The 23,842-nt window shown below is 38.4% G+C and overlaps 1 protein-coding gene across 6 annotated transcripts in view; it reads right to left on the reverse strand.

Moving 5' to 3' along the window:
• Nucleotides 1–23,842, reverse strand: part of FAT3 (FAT atypical cadherin 3) — a 660,968-nt gene that overhangs the window by 557,350 nt on the left and 79,776 nt on the right. The window contains exon 1 of one of the 6 annotated variants that reach the window (XM_032426341.1): nucleotides 12,195–14,024. The exons of the other annotated variants lie outside the window; for them this stretch is intronic. The gene's annotated coding sequence lies outside the window, so the exon portion shown is untranslated. Of the gene's footprint in view, nucleotides 1–12,194; nucleotides 14,025–23,842 lie in introns of those variants that run through there. 6 annotated transcript variants of the gene reach the window in all.

Below are 23,842 nucleotides of genomic sequence, written 5' to 3' on the forward strand. Positions count from 1 at the left end.
GTGCATTTGCTGTGATGAGCACTGGGTGATGTATGGAATTGTTGAATCACCATATTGTACACCCAAAACTAATATAACACTGTAAAAAATAATATAAATAGAAATATAATGAAAAAAGAAATATAACTGGTACAAAAATTTAATTGTAAGAAACAGTCCTGAAATAAAAATTAAAAAAACAAAAACAAATGAAACTACATAATAAAAGAGCATATCACATGCTTCATATGAGAATTTTGACCCAGAAAAGTCCATTTCAGTACCTATTTTGACAAAATTACTGGCCTTTAACAACAAGAAAAAAAGTTCAGGAAGGGGATATTTAGGCAGGAACAGCAGTGAATTATAAACAAAAGAAAATTAGGTCATCATTAGGCTCTTTGACAGCAATGCTTCATTATAGACCAAAATGGAGTATTATGTTTCAAATAGTCAATGAAAAAAAAGTTGACCAAGGAGTTAATATCTCACAGAAATTACTTTCAAGTATAAAGTTCACAAACTCTTATCTTAATTCAGGAAATATTGTTACAATGAGATCTTTTCTTTTTAAAGATTTTATTTATTTATTTATTTATTTATTTGTTTGTTTGTTTGAGAGAGAGAGCATGCAAGTGAGCAGGGGAGGAGCAGAGGGAGAGGGACAAGCAGACTCCCCACTGAGCATGGAGCCCAAGTCATATTATATGTCCCACATCAGGCTCCCTGCTCTTGGGAAGTCTGCTTTTCCTCTCTTCAATCAGAAGTCCATTAAGGTTATATATATATATATATATATATATATATATATATATATAAACAAAGTAGATAAAGTATGAGTATAAGAGTTTGGGAACATCATAAACAAAATTAAAAAATTAACTGTTTTCAGTAAATATTTTGGTGGTAGTAGTATTATTACTGCTACTCTGTGTGTGTAATTGAGATATGAGATAAAATAAGTGATTATGAGATAATATGAGAAAAAGTAAGTGATTAATCGTGAAAAAAAGTAACATTATATCAGGTTTATTTTAGGATCAAGCACATATGAACATATACCTTGAGGTTTAACTACACAATATTATTTCAAAAATAAACTAACTTTGTGATCTGATAGGTGAAATGTTTGCATCGTATGCTTAAACAATTTTTTTTTGTAATTTTCATGGTTTCAGGTTTCTATTTGTGCACACATCTTGACAAATAAACTATACAGTGGGTATGAATAATTTTTATTCTCAGTAAATTAAGAGCCTAAGCAGATGGAGGAGACACTGTGTTTTATATTTTTAGCAACTGATATGGGATATGAGAAACCTAATGAACACAGCTTTAGATATCTGTCCAGGACAATCTTGAGGTTATTAGCAGGATTTTCATTTCATGCTCCTTGTTAACATTTGTCTTCCAACATCAATGTTTCATATGTTTCCTCTCTTCAATCAGAAGTCCATTAAGGTTATAAATGAAACTATGTATGTATATGAGTATGCTTGGGCTGCACTAACAAAATGCCATAGGCTGGGTGGCTTGAACAATAGAAATTTATTTCTCACTGTTCTAGAGGATGGGGAGTTCAAGATCAAAGTGCCGGCCATTTCCACTCCTAGTGAGAACTCTCTCCTGGGCTTGTAGACAGCTACAAGCTTTTCACTGTGTCCTCACATGAGGGGAAAGAGATCTCTGGTGTCTCTTCCTCTTTTCACAAGGACACCAGCCCTGTGGAATTTGAGCTCCATGCTTATGAGTTCATTTAACTTTTACCAATCTCTTCACAGGCCCTGTCTCCACAAATAGTCACATCGGGGGTTAGAACTTCAACACATGAATTTGGGGAGTACACTGTCCCTAACTATATGTTTAAGAATAAACATGGGTTTGGGGTGCCTGGTGGCTCAGTCAGTTAAACATCTGACTCTTGATTTGGCTCAGCTCGTGATCTTAAGGTTGTGAGATCGAGCCCCAAGATGGGCTTTGTGCTGGGTGTGGAGTCTGCTTGGGATTCTCTTTCTCCCTCTAACTCGGCCCTTCCCCTGCCTTCCTCTATTAAAAAAAAAAAAAAAAAAGAATAAACATGGGTTAAGTATATAGAATGCTCCAGGCAGCAGCCTTGTGAATAAGTTCTGAGCATGATTATCTGACCTTCCCTAACTACCTCAATGTGCCCAGGAAGCTTTCAACCAGCTGCACTTTAAAGGGAAAAATCTAGTGAAGGAGCTAAAGAGGAGCTCCATTTTACAACTTGGGACAAAAGATTTTGGCCATGTGGCCTGACAGATAACACAGCTAGAAACCAGCGGGGGACCTTAGGACAGTTCAGCCCCAGTTCAGCTCCAAACTCCAGCCCAATCATATTCAATTCTCTGGAGGACTTACGCAGTGTTCTAGAGGGCACATGGTGGTGAAACAAACATCCCAGCAGGGAGTAGCAAGAGGATACCCAGAACAGCATCAGGCTGGAACTCCTCAGAACCCTGAGGAGAATCAGAAACAAAAACGCGAACTCCAATTCCCAGGCCCACAATAAGCAGACACTAAGAACGAATAAACAAGCTTGCAGTCTATACTACCTCTCTATCACTTCTGAAGATTAAAATCTCCTTTCCCTTCTGCCAAACCAGACCAGCACTCTTCCTGGTTTCATACAATGAAGAGTTAGTGACGTTTTTTGGTTTTTTCTTGTTTTTGTTTTTTGTAAATGTAAAAATGATCACATTTGGATTCACTTGACAAAGTTTTATACCAAAAAAGTATGATACCATCTCCATGGTTTTTTTTTTATTTTTAAAAACAATTTTTAAGTAAACTCCACACCACACCTGGTGGTTGAAGTCACAAATCTGATATCAAGGATCATGGTCTACTGACTGAGCTAGCCAGGTACGCCACCATCTCCATCTTTTAATCTCAGAATCTATTAAAAATTATATGATCCAATGACCCTAATTATTAATTAGCCAAGACAACAAAATTCTTATTTCTAGGACTGGACCAAATATCTAACCATTTGCAGTGGTCTTCAGTTTTGAGAACATCATATAACTTCCCCTAAGGTTTTGAGGTTTGAGAAATGATTATTCCAAGGCAATCCTACAGAGCCACTGGAAAAATGCAAAGTAGGAAGAAGCATGCTAAGCTGACAACATTGACATAAACCAATGCTAGGATATGCCAAATGTCCTCTGCACCTTGCTTCCAAGAATTTTATCATGCCAAAATCCATTACAGCCAGTTCTGTTACAACAAAACATATGTGTTCCTAAAAATCTCTATGCTATGCAAATTGTGCAATAAAAACCAAAGGGTGTATAGGAAACATGTGGTTAGGGGTACGGCACTCCAAAAGGATACCAATGTTTTTTTTTTAAAAAGCAGGAGCTTAATAAAAATGGTAGCAGTTTTATACGTGTTAAATGGTTAAGATATACATCAAAACTACAATCGGGGGTGCCTGGGTGGCTCAGTTGGTTGAGCGACTGCCTTCGGCTCAGGTCATAATCCTGGAGCCCTGGGCTTGAGTCCCACATCGGGCTTCCTGCTCTTGGGAAGTCTGCTTCTCCTTCTGACCCTACCCCCTCTTGTGCTCTCTCACTCTCTCTCTCTCAAATAAATAAATAAAATCTTTAAAACAAAACAAAACAAAAAACTATCATCAGTATGGCACTTTAGCTCATCAAAAAACCTAGAGTTTGCCTAGAATTGGGTGCAGAAAGGGATGCATCTTGTGAGTTCTTGTGAAGCATGGTACGAGGGTGATCTGATATTAAACAGAAAGTTGTAACACCAAATGTGGATAGGTACGGCTCATAATACACAGATAAATTAAGTCTACAGGTGACTGGGATGTGTACACGTGTGCATTTTGGGGAGTCCTAAGTGGTTTTGAGCTGGCTGCACTTTTCTGCATTCATCTAATGTTTATCTAGAAAGAAATGGCACAGAAGTAAATGCACCATTTGCTTTATGTTTGTTCTCTAATATATATATATTATATACATTAGTATATAATAAAAATTCTCATTTTCAAAACAAGTGTTATAGCAGAACTGACTCTCCTGAGAGCTGATTAAACTTGTAAAAAAATAAAGACTAAAATTCAGAGATTAGAAATCTAGGAATGATTTAAGGATTATCTATTCTAATTCAAGTCCTTATATTACAGACAATATTAAGAGTATCTTGTTTGAATTTTCTTTTTTAAAAAAACTATTCTTCATTTTTTTTTATTAAGGAAGTATAGTTGACAGTGCATTAGTTTCATGTGTACAATACAGTGATTAGACAACTTACACATTATACAATACTCACCATGATAAGTATAGTTACCATCTGTCACCATACAGTATTGCAGTTTTATTGATTATATTCCCTATGCTGTACTTTTCCCCCACTGTGACCTACTTGTTTTATAATTGGAAGTTTGTACCTCTTAACTTCCTTCACCTATTTCATCCATCCTTCAATCCTCCTTCCTTCTGGCAACCACCAGTTTGTTCTCTGTATTTATGAGTCTGTTTCTGGGTTTTTTTGTGCATGTTTATTTTGTTTTGTTTCTTAGATTCCACATATAAGGGGCACCTGGGTGGCTCAGTTGGTTAAGCATCCCACTCTTCATTTCAGCTAAGGTCATGATCTAGGGGTCATGGGATCAAGCCCTGAGTCGGGTTCTGCACTTAGTAGAGAGTCTTCTTGAGGTTCTCTCTCTCTCCCTCTGCCCTTCCTCCCACTCGTATGCACTCTCTCTCTCAATCTCTCTAAAATAAAGAAATGAATAAAATCTAAAAAAAAAAAAGAATCCACACATAAGTAATATCATGATATTTGTCTTTCACTATCTGACTTATTTCATTTAGCATAATAGTCCCTAGGTCCATTCACGTTGTCACAAATGGCAAGATCTCATTCTTTTTATAGCTGTGTAATATTCCACTGTATAGAATATCATATTGTCTTTATCCATTCATTCATCCATCAACGGACACTTGGGTTGTTTCTGTATCTTGGTTATTGTAAATAATGCTGCAATAAACATAGGGGTACTGAACTCTCTTTTTTAAGGGTCTTGCTCCTGGGGTGCCTGGGTGGCTCAGTTGGTTAAGCGTTCTGCCTTCAGCTCAGGTCATGATCCCCGGGTCCTGGGATCAAGCCTCACATCAGGCTCCTTGCTCAGAGAGGAGCCTGCTTCTCCTTCTCCCTCTCTCTGCTGGTGCTCTCTAGCTCTCTCTCTCTTTTTCTCAAATAAATAAATAAAATCCTTTAAAAAATAAAAATAAAAAAATAAAGGTCTTGCTCCTATAGCTTAGGGAGTAGTAATTTTTCAAGACTCTGTCTAAGGTAGAGAAGATACAAGAGGAAAGAAGCTTTGATAGGAAAAACAAAGGCTTAGGACACAGACCAATTCCAGATCCATGGATATAGTCCCTCATCTGATATGCAATGTCAACCTGAGTACCTTAAGAGCTTTTAGGAGACACGTAATAATCAGTATCCAAGAAGCACATTCCTACTGGTTCAAGTGGAAAATACACCTATCTCAAAAACATACATGTGAGAAGACAATGTTTTCAATCTGTTAATTTCTCCATTATATCATTTTGAGATTTGTAAGTCAGTCATGGGACTGGGGCACACAGTAATTTCTAAGAGTTTTGTCATTAGTATTCCTGCTATAGGACTATTTGCCTGGGTGGTGGAAAATGATTAGAGGGCCCTACTAGCCTTTTTAAGGGTGATTCATTTGCTTTTAGAGTTTTGAAAACATCTGCAAAAGAAGCCCATCCTTTCAAAAAGAAACCTGTTTTTCTCAATATACAACTAGGAAGCATAGAAGTCAGAAAGTACCCCTCTCCAATTTCAACAAAAGAGAAAGAGGAAAAGGGGCGCCTGAGTGGCTCAGTCGTTAAGCGTCTGCCTTCAGCTCAGGTCATGATCCCAGGGTCCTGGGATCGAGCCCCACATCGAGCCCCACATCGGGCTCCCTGCTCGGCGGGAAGCCTGCTTCTCCCTCTCCCACTCCCGCTGCTTGTGTTCCCTCTCTCGCTGTGTCTCTCTCTGTCAAATAAATAAATAAAATCTTTAAAAAAAAAAAAAAAAGAGAAAGAGGAAAAGATTTTGCAGTGTCTTATCCAATGTGGCCTGTTAGAATCTACTTGGAAATCATTTCAGTAATTAACATTCAGTGACTATTACTGAACACCTACCATGTGCCAGGCATGGATACAGACTTCCAGAACAAACTTCCTTGGGGTGGCAGCTAGAGCCTGCATTATTTAAATACTTTACAGGTGAGTCCTTTGAACACCCCCTTTGTTGACAGTCACTGATTTAACACATGAAAAGGTATCACATTTTATGTAAGGGATAAATCCAGTTGAAATTTTATAAAGTTTGGAAAGTGGGAAGAGAAGAGAAATTGCCTATGAAGAAGTATCTGGTGTGTTTTTCTTTCCTTGTTTATTTTTTCTTTGTATTAAGAAGGAGATGCGTGGGATAAAACAGGGGAGGGAGAAACTTTTAAGGTCTCCCTGAGTATGTGCTCATCTGAACTACCTCCTACTGATTTTAAAAAGAATGGAAAGCCATCCTGCTGACACATAAAGAAACCAGGGTGGCGTAATGACAGACACTAGGTAACAGGGGATGTGGGTGACAGATATCTGTGGGAGAGAAACAGAACCTAATCTAGGCCCTACTCTACCTACTCAGTAAGAACCTTTGAGTCAGGGTCAAAGAAATAAAGCTTATTCCCTTCACAGATACCATCTTTCCTCAGTATCCACATGACTTCTTGACTCTTCTCAATATCAAATCACTGAAAAAAATCCAGTTTGTTTTGTTAATATCAGTAGGTTGTTTAAGCAGATGCATCCACATGTCCTTTTGGAAGAAACATGTCCCGCATGCTCTTTGACTCAAATTGTATAAAGTAATAAATAGAATAAACTGGCTTAAATTGGGTATGCAAACATACACCTTTCCCTCACGTATGGCTCATGAGACAGACTGATAAACAGAACCAGATCCCAACACACTGCACACCCTGAACAGAAGCCATAAAAGAAAATACCATTAAAGGGATCTGCCATCTCCAATAAAATACCTCCTACACTCCTACCGAAGAGTCTCCATGAATTATCACCATTAAGAAAATAAAGTGTAATCATTTTTTTCAGTAAAGCTCAGCTGGTTTCCAACTGTATAAATTCCATAGTGATGTACAATCTGTTTTTGAAATTATGCTTCTTAACCAAAGGTAAGTTTTCCCCAGAGATAATGGGCGATTGATATTCTAATTTCAATTACTTTAAGTAGGTAAGTTTAAAAACATAAACTTAAAGTCTACATACATTTTTGGGGAGTCTGGGTGGCTCAGTCGGTTGCGCATCCAACTCTCGATTTTAGCTCAGATCACGATCTCAGGGTTGTAAGATCAAGGCCCTCATCGGGCTCTGCGATCAGTGGGGAATCTGCTTGAGATTCTCTCTCTCCCTCTCCATCTTCCCCTCCCTCCCTCTCTAAAATAAAATAAATAAATCTTTAAAAAAAAGGTCTATATACTTCTATGTAGTTCTTATTACTAAGATTCTTTTGCCTGTAGTTCAGTCAGAACTCTAAACAGATGCAGAAAATTTCCTCTAAACATACATAAAACATGAGGCATACATGGTGACTTATATTTATCAATGTGTATTTATCCATGCTAGAGTAACTGACCAATCAGTGTAAATGTTACTACTCATTTAAATAGTCTCAAACTTTCCTTACTCTGACTACTCAAATGCACTATAATTTTTAATTGGTAAAAATGAAACCTGCTGAATTAAAATAATTTTATCTTGCTTGGGATGATATCATAATTCCTATACCCAAAGTTTGTAGAAATCATTGAAAATATTGACCACATATAGACCACATCTTTTCATTGGTAAATGAAAAAGTTTTAAATGAAAAGAAAGAAACATCATGGAATCAAAAGTTGGGTTTTCTTCCTTGAAGACATGTAAAAAGACATTCCATCAATAACCCTAAGATTGCCAAAATTATTTTTCCTTCAGACATTCAAAAAATCAGAGAGATCTAATAGGATAAGCTACAGAAGTCAAGCGAAAACTCTCATTCCAGTCTTCTCTCAAGAGCCAATTAGCTGAAGCCCTTAGAAATAAGAACAATGTACCAATTCTCTGCAGCCGCAAATTACAGAAGCCCTTACCTTTTAGTCAGAATAACTGACAGATAACAAGCATAATAAACTCAGCAGGCATGCCTGCAATGCCCATTTCTCAGCGGACTCCATCTGCAGCCCCCAAACAACTATGCACAAAACCCCAGCCTGCCTGCTCCATCCTTCACTGTCTGAGATGCTGGCTACCAAGGTAACAAGAGAGGGCAGAAGGAAGCAACAATCTTAAGTTTCTTAAAAACCTTTGTCCTGGAAAAAGAGAGGAGAAAAGAGCAAGGGGTGGGAAGAGGGAAAAAGGGAGAGGAACAGAGTAATTACTTTCACCACGGTGAAGTGGTGTTTGCCTAAAAGTAAATGCACAGCAACTAGCTTTTTAAGTTTCAATGGCTATGCTTGCAAAGCTCCTGAAAGAATCTGGCCCCTACCTCTGCCTCTTGAGAGGAGAAAAGTGTGTGTGTGTGTGTGTGTGTGTGTGTGTGAGAGAGAGAGAGAGAGAGAGAGAGATTGGGAGGGGGAAAAGGAGAATGAGAGCCAAAGAGCCAATGCAGGGACAGGGAAGGGAATGGAAGGGGAGGTGGCTGGAGGGATAGGAGGGAGGTGGAGGGGTGTGGGGGAGAGCACTAGTATGTGACCCACATATGGAATGAGCATTAGAACAATGAGGACAGGACAGCCAAACCAGTGCACTCTGGGGCAGCAGTTTTCAAAACAAGGCTTCACAGCTTTGCAGGAAAGGGGGGTGTGGGGAAACATAACACAAAACAAGCTAATTGAAATAAGCGACTGGATACAAAATGAGCTGGCCAAATCACCAGGAACTGGGACATTGTAGGCTCCTGGATTTCATTTTTATGCAGCTTGTGGATTTTTCCCCCTCCTTCCTAGAAAGCTTTTGGTCCCAGGGGTTTAGAATTCCAGAGGACCCAATTAACACCATACTTGGCTAGCTCGCTGGTATGATCAATATGAAATAAGCTGCCTTTTAGCATCTCCATAAAATAAAACAGCCAGGAAACTGGGTCTGCTGCTTTTTTATTTCCTCTGTAGAGTGACAGCCAAATTGGGGAGGCTAGGGGTGGTGGGAGCCACACGCAGATCAGACATGACGTGAGCGCAGAGAAGGGCACGATGACTTGGTTGAACATATTTTAAAACCTTAAGTATAATAGAGCTCTGAAGTCAATGAAATCATCTCTCCTGTATCCTCAGGTCTTTGATGGCCAGCAGGCTGTTTCTCCTGTGAGGTTTTCTAAGCTTTAACTCACAAGGGACTTTCATGATTGCTGTGTTCTTCCTAACATAATTCAGGTGCTCTAGCATTTGACTCACTCATACACATTTTGGAGAATTTTGCCTGGTAAACCTGACTTGGTTTCCTCCGGTAACTTTCATAACACGTCTTTCTTAAAAATGGTATTCTCTCTAGTTCAAATTTCATGTTATTATCAAACAACTGGGTTGTTTTTTTTTTTCCCAAACCCCAGAGATAAAACAATATCAAAAATGACATTCCTAGATTTAATTATTTCATTAAAAAAAGGGGAGGAACCATTCTCAAGTGGGGTTTCCACCCCGGTAGCTCCTCACTTAACAATATTTTCTTCCTGGTACAACTAGTTCAATTTTTTATTTCGAACCACTTCTACATTCTGTCCTCTGCTTACTCTGGAAACAAATTCAACCAACTTGTGAAAGAAAGAGATGGTGGTAAAACTTTCCAAACACACACACACACACACACGCACACGCACACAGAAAAAACTGTGAAAGTCGGGAAACAAGAGGTCAACTTCAAAATGAGTGCCCTGTTTCTTGTGTTGTAACTCCAAACTTTCTGATTTCAGAAGTGCATGACCAGAAAAATAAATTCAGGACTGGAATAGCTAGATTTACAGCTAGCAAAAAAAAAAAAAAAAAAAAAAAAAAAAAAAAAAAAAAATTCCTCTAATAAAATTACTAAAGATCACATTTCCATAAGAATAAGCTCAATTTAAATTGTTCATAGAGAAAGAGATTGTTAATCCCCCTGTGTTACAAAAGGTCTTAGAGTTAAATCACAGAATATGAAAACCTGTGTTTAAATAATTTATAGGCAATGACACAAGCTGAGGAGGGAAATAAAATTAATAAGTGATAGGAATGAGAGGCTGTCAACACCAACTCCAAATTTCATGCTCCTTGGCTTGATCCTGTATTTTATTTAACACAGATTTCTGCATACGAATAATTGGACTCTTCTTGTGAGGTCTGGTACTTTAAAATTTAAGGCGAAAGAACCTCGGGCTGTTAGCGTATCTGAGGGATATAAGGCAGAGGGGTGAGCTGGTGCCCTCGCTGGGGGGTGGCAGTTGCAAGTGTCAGGAATGTTTACAGCTGCAACTTGAGTCACAGTCTAAGCAATGTTGCTTCCAAGTGTCCCAACGGGTGCTCCTCTGCACAGTGACCTTTTTAGATGTGGCAAAGCAGGTCTTCTGACTAAATGTGCTCCATCTCAGACTGCTTACAAGGATGCTTTCCATTTGCATTTACTTTGGCTTTATTTGATTGTAATTTTGCCTGGCCAGGTAGTGAGCCAAATCAAACAAAGGGAAATTTTGAAAATATTCTAGTCTAGCTTCCCCTTGATGTTGTTTTCTTCTCTGCTGTTTTGAAATAGGAACCGGCATGTAAATGGCTATGTTGTCTCATAAGGGGCTCCCCCGGGCGAAATATTCCCATTAAGTAGAGGCATTAGGTATCCTGTGGGGCCTGAGGCTTAAACCATTTGGAGGGCTCTCTTTAAAAAAAGAATATAAAATTATGAATCCAAAATCCAAGTAGAGAGCTTGGAAGAAGCCCCTGAGAGTGAAGGGGTCTGAAGCATAAGATTCAAGAACTTCACAGTAAATATGCCTGTTATCAATGCCCTTCTTGATAGCACCTCAAGGGTGGGAAGACCCAGGTCTTGGGCAAAAGTGACACTTCCTTCCGCCCACAGCTGAGCTGCACCTTTTCTTATTGGTTGCGATAAGAGGAGAGAGCTCTTTTGAGAAGCTAAAAAATGTAGTCTGAATATTCAAAATGATAACATCAAAGGGAAGTGTCCACCTACTTTAATTTTCTCAGCAAGGTGACTATGTGTGTGCAGAGACAAGATAGGAGGGAGTTAATGAATCCATAATATTCAGGGAAGCTTAAGGTCTCTTAAAGAAAAGAGAGTTTTGCTTTTTTTTTTTTTTTAATAATTTCAAGGCTACAAAAAACAGGTGAAAAACTAGTTCAAAGAGTTTGCATATACTTGTTACGCAGCTTTTCCAGATGTTGACATCTTATACAACCATATGGCAATTCCAGGAAATTAACATTGATGCTATACTATTAACTGATCAACAGACTACTCATTTTTTGCCAACTATCCCAGGATGTCCTTTTGCTGGTCCAGAATCCAGTTCAAGAACCCATGCATTTAATTGTCAGGTCTCCTTAGTCTCCTGTAGTCTGTGACATTTCCTCAATCTTCGTCTTTCATGACCTAACAAGGTGGTCATGGAGAGTACTAGCTAGTTACTTTGTAAAAGGGCTCTCAATTTGGGTTTATCGATGTCTTCTCATGATTAATTCAGGATGTGTATTTTCAGAAAGAATGTCATAGAAGTGATGTTCTCTTTTCTCCTGCATCATAACAACAGGTATATGATATTGGCAAGTCCCATTACTGGTAATATTAGCTTTGATCATTTGGTTAAAGTGATAGTAGCTAGGTTTCTCCACTATACAATTACTATTTTCACTTTTTAACTTAGACATTTCTTGTGGGGAGATAGTTTGGGACTATGCAAATATACTGTTTCTTATCATCCTTTTACCCACGAATTTTAGCACCCATTGATGATTTTTGCCTGTGACAATTACTGCTGTGGTGTTTGCTAGATGGTGATTTTCTCTTTCCGTTATTCCTTTGTGCATTTATTAATTTGAATGCTACTGTAAGAAGGAACTCTCCCTTCTAGAATAGGGGCTTTTAAAAGAAAAAAAATTATAAAAATTAAGTTACCTTCAAATTGACACAGTTGATTTAACTATAAAAGAACACCTCTCTGGGCCAACTGATTTTTTTGATGATGTGAAAATTCTGAACCCTCCTCATGCAACATTCTGGTGGCATTTCAAGATTCTTCAGCAGCTCCACTGCAGTAAAAAAGAGGGCACAATGAACGACAGGACAGAGAAATGCCATCAGTTTCCCTGTAGCAACTATGGCTTATAATGAGAGAACTTTGAAACAAATGGATAATTGTTCTTACAAATGTCTATTGAGCAAACTTAGCCAATATGTACCATTCATGTCTTTTTTTCCAGTCCAGAATTGAATTCAGCAACCCACACTGCACTTAGAGGTGTCATGCCTGGGTTGGTCTCACCCATTGAAAGGATCAGCATGATGCACCTGCCCTGACAAAAAGACCCACAGGATGGCCACTCCTGACACCTCCTATCTGCTGATCAGCTCTCCGTGAACTTGTGACCTCCATGTCCATGCTTCTTCTGGGCCCTGCCTCACCTCACCCCTTCCAGGTCAATGAAAGTCTCAGACTGAGGCTGTCCTCTTAACTTTCATTCTTCAAATAATGTCCTCCCAGTTCGAACAGGGCAGACCTCATCTTTCCCACTGTAGTGTGTCGGGATTACAAGCAGGACTCAGATCCTGGCCATCTTTGCCCCTTCACATCTCCAACCAGCAGGGATAACTGATCTAACATACTAGTTGGAGACTGAAATTTCAGTCATGCAAACTACAGGAATATAAATAAACGCAGCAAAGGGGAAATTCTGTGAGAGCAGAGGGTGGATATTCACTCTAGAAAGAGATGGCCACGCTGTTACCAAGATCAGGGCATGTTCTCAGCTGGTGCCCAAGTCCTCACCAATCCTTTCTCCCCACATCTGTAAAGCAGAGGGACAGGCCCTGAGGCTTGGGGCCTCTATCACACTCTGTTGGAAAGGGCAAGAAAGGGACTAAGAAGCATAACATGGGTTCAGTCACTTCCCGGAGAAGTCATTCTGGAATTGACATCCCAACCCAGGAGGAACCTTGATTTATTATGCAGGAAGAAAGCTGGAGACCGACAAGGGAGCTACCTGGACCCCTTCTGGGCACTGATGGAGACGTGTATATGAGGCATACTCCTCAAGCAGGCAGCCTCAGAGGACCAGAAAACCACCTGGAAAGGATTAAGGAGGGAAAATGTCTTATGGGGAAAAGGTTAGAGATGGCTGGAAAACCACACTACACAGCTCCCTTACTTCCCAGGTAAATAATCTACAAACACCCTTTAAAATCACTAAAACACAAGAGTATAACATCAAATCCCATGGGCTTCCAATTGAAATTTTATATAACCATACAATTGCTAAAGAGAAGCCTGTATTTATTATTTATTATTGGAATCTAAAACCCTCTAAACTATACTTCAAAGGGCTGTCAACATTTACTCAAGGTTTGTACCACCAGGTGTGAAATTTTCATCCAAAATGAAATGATTGTGGGATAAGGTGAATCCAACCCACTCCCTGTTATGATACCATTGTTCCTCTGCCTACCAACCCAAACTATAAATATTTCATAAAGGAAAAAAAATAGAAAGGTAGCACAGTACCTAAGCTCTATTACCGGGAACTTTGAGTTAAACAATAAATTTCTTTTTCTTAAATTTCTTTCTATGGACAGATTTTCAAAGACTACCTAGACTCTGTAAGAGCAAAATACTTAAGCAATGCCTACTACTTGGTTCAATGTATAGGACTCAATTCTTCAAATCCTAGAGTGATCAAGACTATATTAGTCCCTCAAAGCATTAAATATCCAGATGGTATTTTTTTTTTAAGATTTATTTATTTATTTATTTATTTGAGAGAGAGAGAGAAAGGGAGAGACTGTGGGGAGAGGCAGAAGGAGAGGATCTTCAAGCTGACTCCCCGCTGAGTGTGGAGCTGAACTCCGGGCACGATCCCATGACCCATGAGATCATGACCTGAGCTGAAACCAAGAGTCAAACACTTAACCGATTGAGCCACCCAGGCACCCCCAGATGGTACTTATTTTAAGATACTCGCAAAACGTACCCACAAGGGCTAGTATAAGAGATCTAGATCTTCATTCTGACAAATAGGTCAAAAAAAATAAACAAAAAAACCCATCATCATGCAATAAAGAGAGGAAAAAAAGTAGAACACAAAACAATACAATTTAAAAACTAGCACCAACAGATCAATTCTAGTTTAAAAATAAATTTTTACCTCCACATTTATAAATAAATTCTTCAGTAAACTGATTTCCACTTAAAGGGGTTTCCTCATCTGTGCATTAAGAATCAGCAAAAATTTAAAATTACACAGGGGCTCTCGATCCTCCTCATTAATTCACTTTGACCAAGCATCCATGGACACATCACACTATGGTAGAAGCTAAACATCTTTAATCCAAACTGCAAACACTCTAATGAGGCCAGAACACACCCCTGTGACTCATACCCTGTTTAGCTCTACCAACCTATTTTTCCGCAAGCACCCACTCTGTTCATTAGCTCTGCACTAAAACAGAAGTTGACAAAACCTGAATCTGTGCTTATTTCCATAGTTGTTATTAAGTAAACACCATTTTGGTGAATAAAATTAAACGAAACCCACATATGTGAAATGACTTCTTTCCCTTCCCTGAAGTCTTATTAACATAACGCTGCCAGATAATTAATCAACACTATACAATTGTTAAATGATTAATAAAAACAGTGATTATAATAATAAATTCCAACTTGAGACTATTTCTCATTCAAAGTAGGTCTATGAGTTCTGTTTGGATTTTCTTGCCAGCATAAAACAAATGTTTATAAATGTAGAGACTGTTTGTAAATGCAGCGCTTTCTATGCTACTATAGAGGTTAGATAATATTCCACAAAGGGGTGATTTCTACCAATTGGTTTTAGCAATTTTTTCTTCTTTTCCCTAAATTAAACTTAATATACACATAAATGGTGCCAAGACTGAAGGAAAAAAAAACTTAGGAAATAAAACAACCTTTTCAATAACAAGCTTAACATGAAAAAAGGCTAGGTAGATAATTATAATTTACATCTACACAATAAACTGCCAGAGTTTTTCAGCTGACTAAATGCTACTCTAGTTCATTATGTAGCCATGCTACAGACAAAGGCCATTTCTTCCTTAGAACTTCAGTTTCTGTGACATAAAACCACCAGGAGATTTGAATACTATCCAATAGTATTTTAAAACTTCACAGAAAAATACTTCGGCCTTTTGTTAGGCAGTTCGTACCACTAACTGATGATCACCAGTGAAAAACAAGGCAACCATATTTTCTTATGGTGAGAGGATTATGGTATGTACGTATCTATGTATCTGTGTTTGTGTGTGTGTGTATCTCCATCCCCAAAGCAGAGACTAGAGAAGTTCACACAGACATTTCATTAGGATGTGCCAATGGAATTCTAGAAGGTTCCACAGAGTTGGCTGTACACTGAGGGATTTAGTGTTTCTTTGGGCTCTATGGGAAGAGGTGGGGGATTTTGTGGATTCTTGTACTTACAGCTTAACCTAAAATACACGTGTGTGTGCACACACACACAACATACTATGAGGCCCACAAAGATGATCCAGTTATGACATCTGACATTTTAATCGTTGTGATTCCCCGTTCCCCTGTAATCGCAGCACATTATAAGCTCTCTCAGCAGAGGGATACAATAATAATAGCGTAACTGGCTTGTTAAGTTGTTGAGTCCCAAGGCTGAGAACAGTAGGTATAACTGCCCCCACTGAAGAGTGGCACTGGATTCAGCATCCAGCAAAGCTAGTTCTGTACCCCTTACCCCACTGCCCATCTCTAGACTACAGAGAAGAGGGTGGTCAAAGTAAGGATGACTGGTTGGCAGAGAGCTGCAGACCCAGAATTAGGGCAAAGTGAGCAGGGCCTTCTGTACTCACTACACTCAAGTGGTTGGAACCCCAGCATTTCCCAGGCACATGCTTATCCACTACAGTATTCTCTCTCCCCTTGCCATCTATACCCATCCTCTCTCCTCAACTCCATGCCCTTATTCCCTAAGAAGCAGTCAGAGGTCCTTGAGGAAAGAAGAAACTTTTTCTCTTCCTTCTCAAATGTAATTCATATATTAGGGTTGGCCAGCTGACTCAACGGAGATAAACAGCTGAGAAAGACAAAGGCGTTCAAGAAGCCCAACCTTGACACCAGGCTGCCAGCCACCAAAAGCACAGGAGGGGAGGGTTAAGGCCTCCATGATTCAGACAGAACTCACTTTCTGTGGGGCACTTGCTCAGAAAAACTCCACGAACGGTCAGTGGCACAGAGCTGAATGTGGCCAAAGAGAAGCATCATCTGGCTGCCACTATCTTCAAGGAAGCAGAAGAACTCAAGCCCAGAGAGAGAAGAAAACACTCTGAAAAACTGTGAATGGCTCATTTTTTAATAATAAAAACATATGCTTGACCAGAAACACAAACCAGGTAAAAAGGAAATGAAATGTCTTTCATGTATTACACAAATACATACTGAGGCCTTTCTATTGGGTCTGTCACTATTCTGGGTGCAAGTAACCCAGCAGTGAACCAGACAAACAAGATCCCTGCTCTTAGAGAGTGGACATTTGGTAGCAAAAGAAAAAAGCAAATAAGAGAGAGTTTTCACATAGAGATGCATGCTATGAAACAACATAGCTGACAAAGTGATAAAGAGAAACTTGGATAAAGAGAAGGCTCTATTTTATTTTATTTTATTTTAAGGGTTTATTTATTTGAGAGAGACAGAGCAGGGGAAGGGGGAGAGGGAGAGAGAGAATCTCAAGCAGACTCCACGCTGAGCACGGAACCTGAGGGGCTCGATTCCATGACCCTGGGATCACGATCTGAGCTGAAATCAAGAGTCAGATGCTTAACCAACTGAGCCACCCAGGCACCCCAAGAAGGCTCTATTTTAGATAAGGGAGTCAGAGGCCTCTCTGAGACTGAGCTATTAATTCAAAGAGTTAGGAGGACATATTCTAGACAGAGGGCACAGCAATTGCCAAGTCCGCCATAACAGCCTGCTTGCAAGCCTGCAAACTCTCATTAAGCTCCTACTCTTCACAAAAGTGAACAAGACAAATCCTCTGCCTTGGAAGTCCCCACCCCACATGTAGTGGGGAACACTGACCTAGTGACACAGAAAGTGCACACCCAAACTCCCACACAAACACCAATGGGAAGAGTCCACGACAATTTCTAAAAAGTCACCTTCAGACTTGAGTGTGGACTTGATTGAAAAGTTGTATTTTGCTGCAAGAGAAACAACATTCTGGGCATAGGACATACAATGAGCAAAAGAACTTGAAAATGTATGACATGTCTATGAACCACATTTTCACCTTGTAGAAATCACTCTTACAACATTTCAGCATTAATTGTATGGATTTGTTTCATGTTTTCCTGCACTGTTAGAATGTTCGTTCACTGACAACAGGAAACTCTCTTTGAATCCAAATCTTGAACTTCTTGTACAAGACCTAGCACGTAGCACATAGAGTCAGTTAATATCTGTTGAATGAATGGGATGAGGAGCAGAAAGACAGGTTAATGACAGTTTGTGAAGGTTGAAATGGGCCAGGCTATGGAGTTGGACTTCTTTCTGTAGATATGGGGGCCATCAAAGGCTTTACATATCACAACAAATCTTAAGGGTGACAAAAATGAACTTAACCTACCACTGAACCCGGAAGCCTTCCCATATAAAGCCTGTATTTGTAGAGCTGACAGCTGCCGCTGATGTTGTTTCCGTGAAGATGTGGCTTTTTGTTTCCTTCACTGAAGAGACATATATTAATTACAGTGCTTTTTAAGACATGAAACATGGTTTTAAAAGCTTGATAATCACTTCTACTAAAGGTTTCTTGCTGTGATTGTCAAATATAAGTCTTCCCCCATTCCTTGTTATCCACCCCCCCACCCCCGCCATTATCTCACTCCACACTGAATCAAGTCAATCCATATGTATCTATTGTCTACTTCCTCTGTGCACAGCAAGGAGCATTGTGTGAGATAACATATTCTTCACACATCAGAATCATAAAGTAGCCTTAATAGCCTTTGGAAAGGGCAAGAAAGTTTATGGCATTTTCGTCCCTACTTTATTATCTAGTCCAACCCTTTCCCAACTCATCTTAAAAATCTAGTTCAATCCAGGTAACTAAGTTGGCTCCTAGAAGAGCTCACACAATAACCTTGGCTTCCTGGCTTCGGGTCATCAGGGACCACTGTTTGTCCTTCTTGGGTATTTCCAAGGATGCATAACACAAGTAAACACTTCCAAGACTCAATGCATTCCGTCAGGTTGATTAACCCATTCTATACCCCACCATCATAACTACTCTTATTTCTGTCTGTGTACCCAAGTGTACCTCTCCAATCTTTATTCCCTTTTTTAGGCCTCAGCCAGATGTCAGGGGAGTATGTTCATGGAAGCTGGGAAGTCATCTAGGGAGCTGGCCCCCTACAGTGTAGCTCTGTTCACCAGCAGGAACTCTGGCATTGCAACAGATGCAACACTTTGCCAGCCAGAAATAACACAGATGTAGCCACATATCTTCAAGCATACAAGACACCAAGATTAGATAAGTGTCTTCATATTAACAAAAATGGAGCAGAGACAGTGGAAGCCCAGCTGATAAAAATATATTCATTCCTTTCAAAGACCCATCCCACTTACAGAAAGGAGTAAGTTCAGATACAAAGTGGACACTCTGAGGTTACCAATCTCACTCATACCCTGACAAATCCAAAGCACTCCACTTTGTTGGGATTAAAAAATTTTAATCATGTATGCTCTATGGGGTTGTCTGACTTAGAAAAAGAAAATTAGAAGGGATAACTTAATCACTATCTTTAATAGGCTAATGGGTTATCACGAGGAAGATAATGAAAGGTAGCTGTCCAGCTCAAAGACGTTGAACCAAAAATCAAATCATCAGAAAAAGCATGAGACTTCAACAAGTATGGCAAATGTCCCTTACACTATGCTATTTTTAATCCACATTATTTGCTAATGATCTAATGCCACCTCATTTTATAAAACGCTAGTTTGGAAATTAGAAAGCTAAGACACATAAAGGAGACATCACTGTACACAGAGTAACCAGAAACCCATCAAGAGAGGAGGAAACAAAGGAAGGGGACCCGTGGGATGGGACTGTGTATTCTAAGTAAACTAACAAATGAAGAACTTCTGTAACAGCTCTGTAGATTCCCATTTACTTCACCCAGAGTCATTTCCTTAAGCAGAATGCATTTATCTCTCCAAGACAGAAAACCATAATTTAATTAAAGTTAAAATGAAGAACTTAAAGATTTGCTACATTATTAGATCCTTTTGAAAGAGTTAAACGTTCCCATGCTCAGATCTCCTCTCTTCCTGTGCTTCAAGATAAGTGTTGGGAGATTTATGTGCCATGAATTTCCAATTACCCATCTCCACCAGCTGGGCTGTCAATCACCACTTGTCTTATCCTGGATGTCTTCACCACCCCCATTTCCTTGTTGTGCACACAAAAACAAGCTTATTCTTCCAAAAAGAGCTTACCACCAGGCAGGCATATGCTCATTTTTTATGTCCAGCTTCTGCTGGACAGAATTTCTAACTCAAATTACTGCCATCCCATCATCCCAACATGTTCAAATAAAGCAAGCATTGCCACAGTTTGTGAACAATTTAAGATTTCAAAAGAAAATTTACATCATACATCTTTCCAGAGTCCACCGAAGCAGAATTGATGAGCTCTCAAGAGCAATCCACCTCCCCCTTTTGACATCTGGAAGCAGGTGGAAGAATTCTAAATGATAACTACCCTCAAACACAAGCAGAACACAGAAAACAGTATGTTTGCAAATGCATGCTTATATACCAATTTGGAAGAAAAAAAATAAAAGTGGACACTCTCAATTGCTCTTGGCCATAGTTTTTTCTAGAGAATGGACATTTAAAAAGTAACATATCGAAGACTCTTAAAAGGAATCTAAAAGGTCTCATTATCAGTATTGCCATTAAATATCTGAAGAATAAATAACAGTTGTCATTCACTGGTCAGGATTATAGTGTTGAGTCTTGATGGTACACATTCATTTCTTGTGATTGTGTCCAAAGCATATACCTCTTTAGTTGACAAACACTGAGTACTTACTACGTAAAAGGTTCTATATTAGATGTTAAGGGAGACACAAAAATAATACAAAGCCTCTTCTGTAAGAGGTTTGTAGAAATATGTACATAAAGACTTTCAATAAAAGAAAAACTGGCATCAAAATGTCAGCAAAACATCGGAGGAGACAATCTCTTGCATCTGGCTGAAGGACAGGAATTCAAGGAGAGCTTCATGGAAGAGAAGGATTTACCAATGATGTACATCCAGTCAACTACTATTCCAGTGCCATGGACCACCCAGGATTTGGTTGCTCCTCATACTTTGCTTCACTTGTTTCTAGAGAACAGGGCAGAAGCAAGATAACTAAAATTCAAGTTCCAATTTTGTTGCCTATTTGAAGTCTGGGTAATTTTGATGCACATAAAGTCTTTAATTACTAAAACAAAATTTAGAGATCACTTAATACTCACTGCGTTGGGTCAATAAGTGGTCTAAATATTTAGCACAGAAAGCACATTCAAATCCAGGAAAGAAGTCAGCCCTTCTTTCCAGGTTCTGAGCCTGAAGAATGCTATGGCATGGGGACTGTCATTACTCAGGGCAGCATGTGCAACATTGACTATGATGTTAGCTGTGGGTTTGTCCTATGTGCCTTTTATTATGTTGAGATATATTCTTTCTACATGTAATTTGTTGAGTTTTTATCATGAATGGATGTTGAATTTTATCAACTTTTTTCCTGTATCTATTAGGATAACCATAGGATTCTTTTCTTTCATTCTATTAATGTGATGTATCATATTGACTGATTGAGGTATGTTGATCTATCTTTGCATTCCAGAATAAACCCCACTTAACCCACAGTGAATGATACTTTTAATGTGCTGAATTTAGTCTGCTAGTATTTTATTGAGAAATTTGCATCTATACTCATCAGGAATATTGGCCTATAGCTTTCTTTTCTACTAATGTCCTTTTCTGATGTTGGTATCAGATAATGCTGGCCTTGGAAAATGAGTTTGGGAGTGTTCCCTTCTTCTTGATTTTTTTGAAGAGTTTGAGAAGGATTGATGGTAATTCTTCAAATATTTGGTAAAATTTATCAATGAAGCCATCTGGTCCTGGGCTTTTGTTCATTAGAAGATTTTTAATTACTGACTCATTCTCCTTACTAGTAATTGGTCTAATCATATTTTCTAATTCTTTCTGATCCAGTCTTGGTAGTTGCATGTTTCTAAGAATTTTTCCATTTCTTCTAGGTTGTCTAGTTTGTTGTCATATAGTTGTTCATAGTAGCCTCTCTTATGATGGTTTGAATTTCTGTGGTATCAGTTGTAATGTCTCATTTTCATTTATAATTTTGCTGATTTGGACCCCTTCTCCTTTTATTTTGGTTAGCCTAGCTAAGGGTTTATCATTTTTGTTTACCCTTTCAAAGACTCTTAGTTTGGTTAATCTTTTATATTGTCTTTCTGTTCTCTATTTCATTTATTTCTGCTCTAATCTGTATTATTTCCTTTCTTATGCTAACCTTGGGCTGTTTATTCTTCTTTTTCTAGTTCCTAAGGTATACAGTTAGGTCATTTATTTGGGATTTTTCCTTGCTTCTTAATGTAGTCATTTATTACTATGAACTTTCCTTTAAAAACTGCTTTTGCTGCATCCCATAAGGTCTGGTATGTTATATTTACATTTTTGTTTGTTTCAAGAAACACTTTTATTTCTACTTTAGCTTCTTCTTTGATCCATGGGTTGTTCAAAAGAGTATTGTTTAACTTCCATGTGTGGGTGAATTTTCCGGTTTTCCTCTTGTTTTTGATTTTTAGTTTTATGCCATTGCAGTCAGAGAAGACACTTGATATGATTTCATTCTTCTTTTGAATTTACTAAATCTTGTTTTGTGGTCTAACCTATGATATCCTAGAAAATATTCCATGTGCACTTGAGAAGAATGTGTATTCTGCTGCTAGATAGAATGTTATGTGTATGCATGTTAGGTCCATTTGGTCTACAGTATTGTTCAAATCCACTGTTTCCTTATTGATCTGCTGTCTGCATTATCTATCCATTGTTGAGAGTAGGGTATTAAAGTTCCAAACTATTATTGTATTACTGCTTATTTCGCTTTTTAAAGTTTTTGCTTTATGTATTTAGGTGTTCTGATGTTGGGTACATAAACATTTACAAATGCTGTATCTTCTTGATGTATTGACCACTATATCATTATATAATAACCTTTGTCTCTTTTTACCATTTTTAGTTTAAAGTCTATTTTGTCTGATATAAGTATAGCTACCCTTGCTTTTCTTTGGTTACCATTTGTTTGAAATGTCTTTTTCCATCCCTTTACTCTCAGTCTATGTGTGTCTTTAAGGCTAAAGTGAGTCCCTTGTAAGCAGAATATTGTTGGAATTTAATCTTTTTATGTTTAAAGTGATTATTGATAGGTAAGGACTTATTGTTGCCATTGTGTTAAATTTTTCTGGTTGTTCTGTAGATCCATTGTTCTTTGGTTCTTATCCTGCTGTAATTTTTGTGTGTTTTGATGTCTTTGGGTATCAATATGCTTTGACTTCTTTATCATATTCTTCTGTGTAATTACTACAGGATTTTCCCTTCTGAGAAAGCCATGGGGCTCACATAAAATACCTTGAACTTAAAACACCCTATTTTAAACTGATAACAATTTAACTTCAAGAGAATTCATAAACTTTACACTTTTACTTCTCCTCTGCCTCACATTTTGGGTTGCTGCTGTTAAAATTTACATGTTTTTACCTTCTGTATCTAATAACAGATTATTGTAGCTATGGTTATTTTTTTCTATGTTCTTTTTTTAAACTTTTGAGCTAGATCTGTAAATAAATTATGCACCACTATTGCCATATTGCAGAATCTAACTCTGACTATACACTTAACATTGCCAGTGAGATTTACACTACTTTTAAAATATTTTTATGATGTTAGCTAGTGCTCTTTTACTTCCACTCAGAGAATTCCCTTTCGCATTTCTTCTAAGGCAGGTCTAGTGGTAATGAACTTCCTCAGCTTCTGTTTGTTTGGGAGTCTGTATCCCTCCTTCATTTCTGAAGGACAGCTTCACCAGGTATTGAATTCTTAGCTGATGGTTACTTTCTTTCAATATTTTGAATATGTCATCCCATTCTCTCCTGACCTGAAAAGTTTCTGTTGAGAAATCCACCAGTATTCTTATGGGGGTTTCCTTATATATAACTTCTCCCTTTTCTCTTGCTGTTCTTAAAATTATTTGTCTTTGACTTTTGACAACTGAATTATAATGTCTTGGTGCAGCCTTATTTGGGCTCAATCTATTTGGCATCCTTTGGGCCTCATAGAAATGGATGTCCAATTCTCTCCAAACTCAGAAAATTTTCAGGCATTATTTCTTTACATATAATTTCTGTCCCTTTTCTTCCTCTTCTCTTTCTGCAACTCCCATATTGAAAATATTGTTTCTTTTCCTTGTGTCCCATAATT

This window comes from Phoca vitulina, unplaced genomic scaffold, assembly GCF_004348235.1.
Source record: "Phoca vitulina isolate PV1807 unplaced genomic scaffold, GSC_HSeal_1.0 scaffold34, whole genome shotgun sequence".
NCBI lineage: Eukaryota > Metazoa > Chordata > Mammalia > Carnivora > Phocidae > Phoca > Phoca vitulina.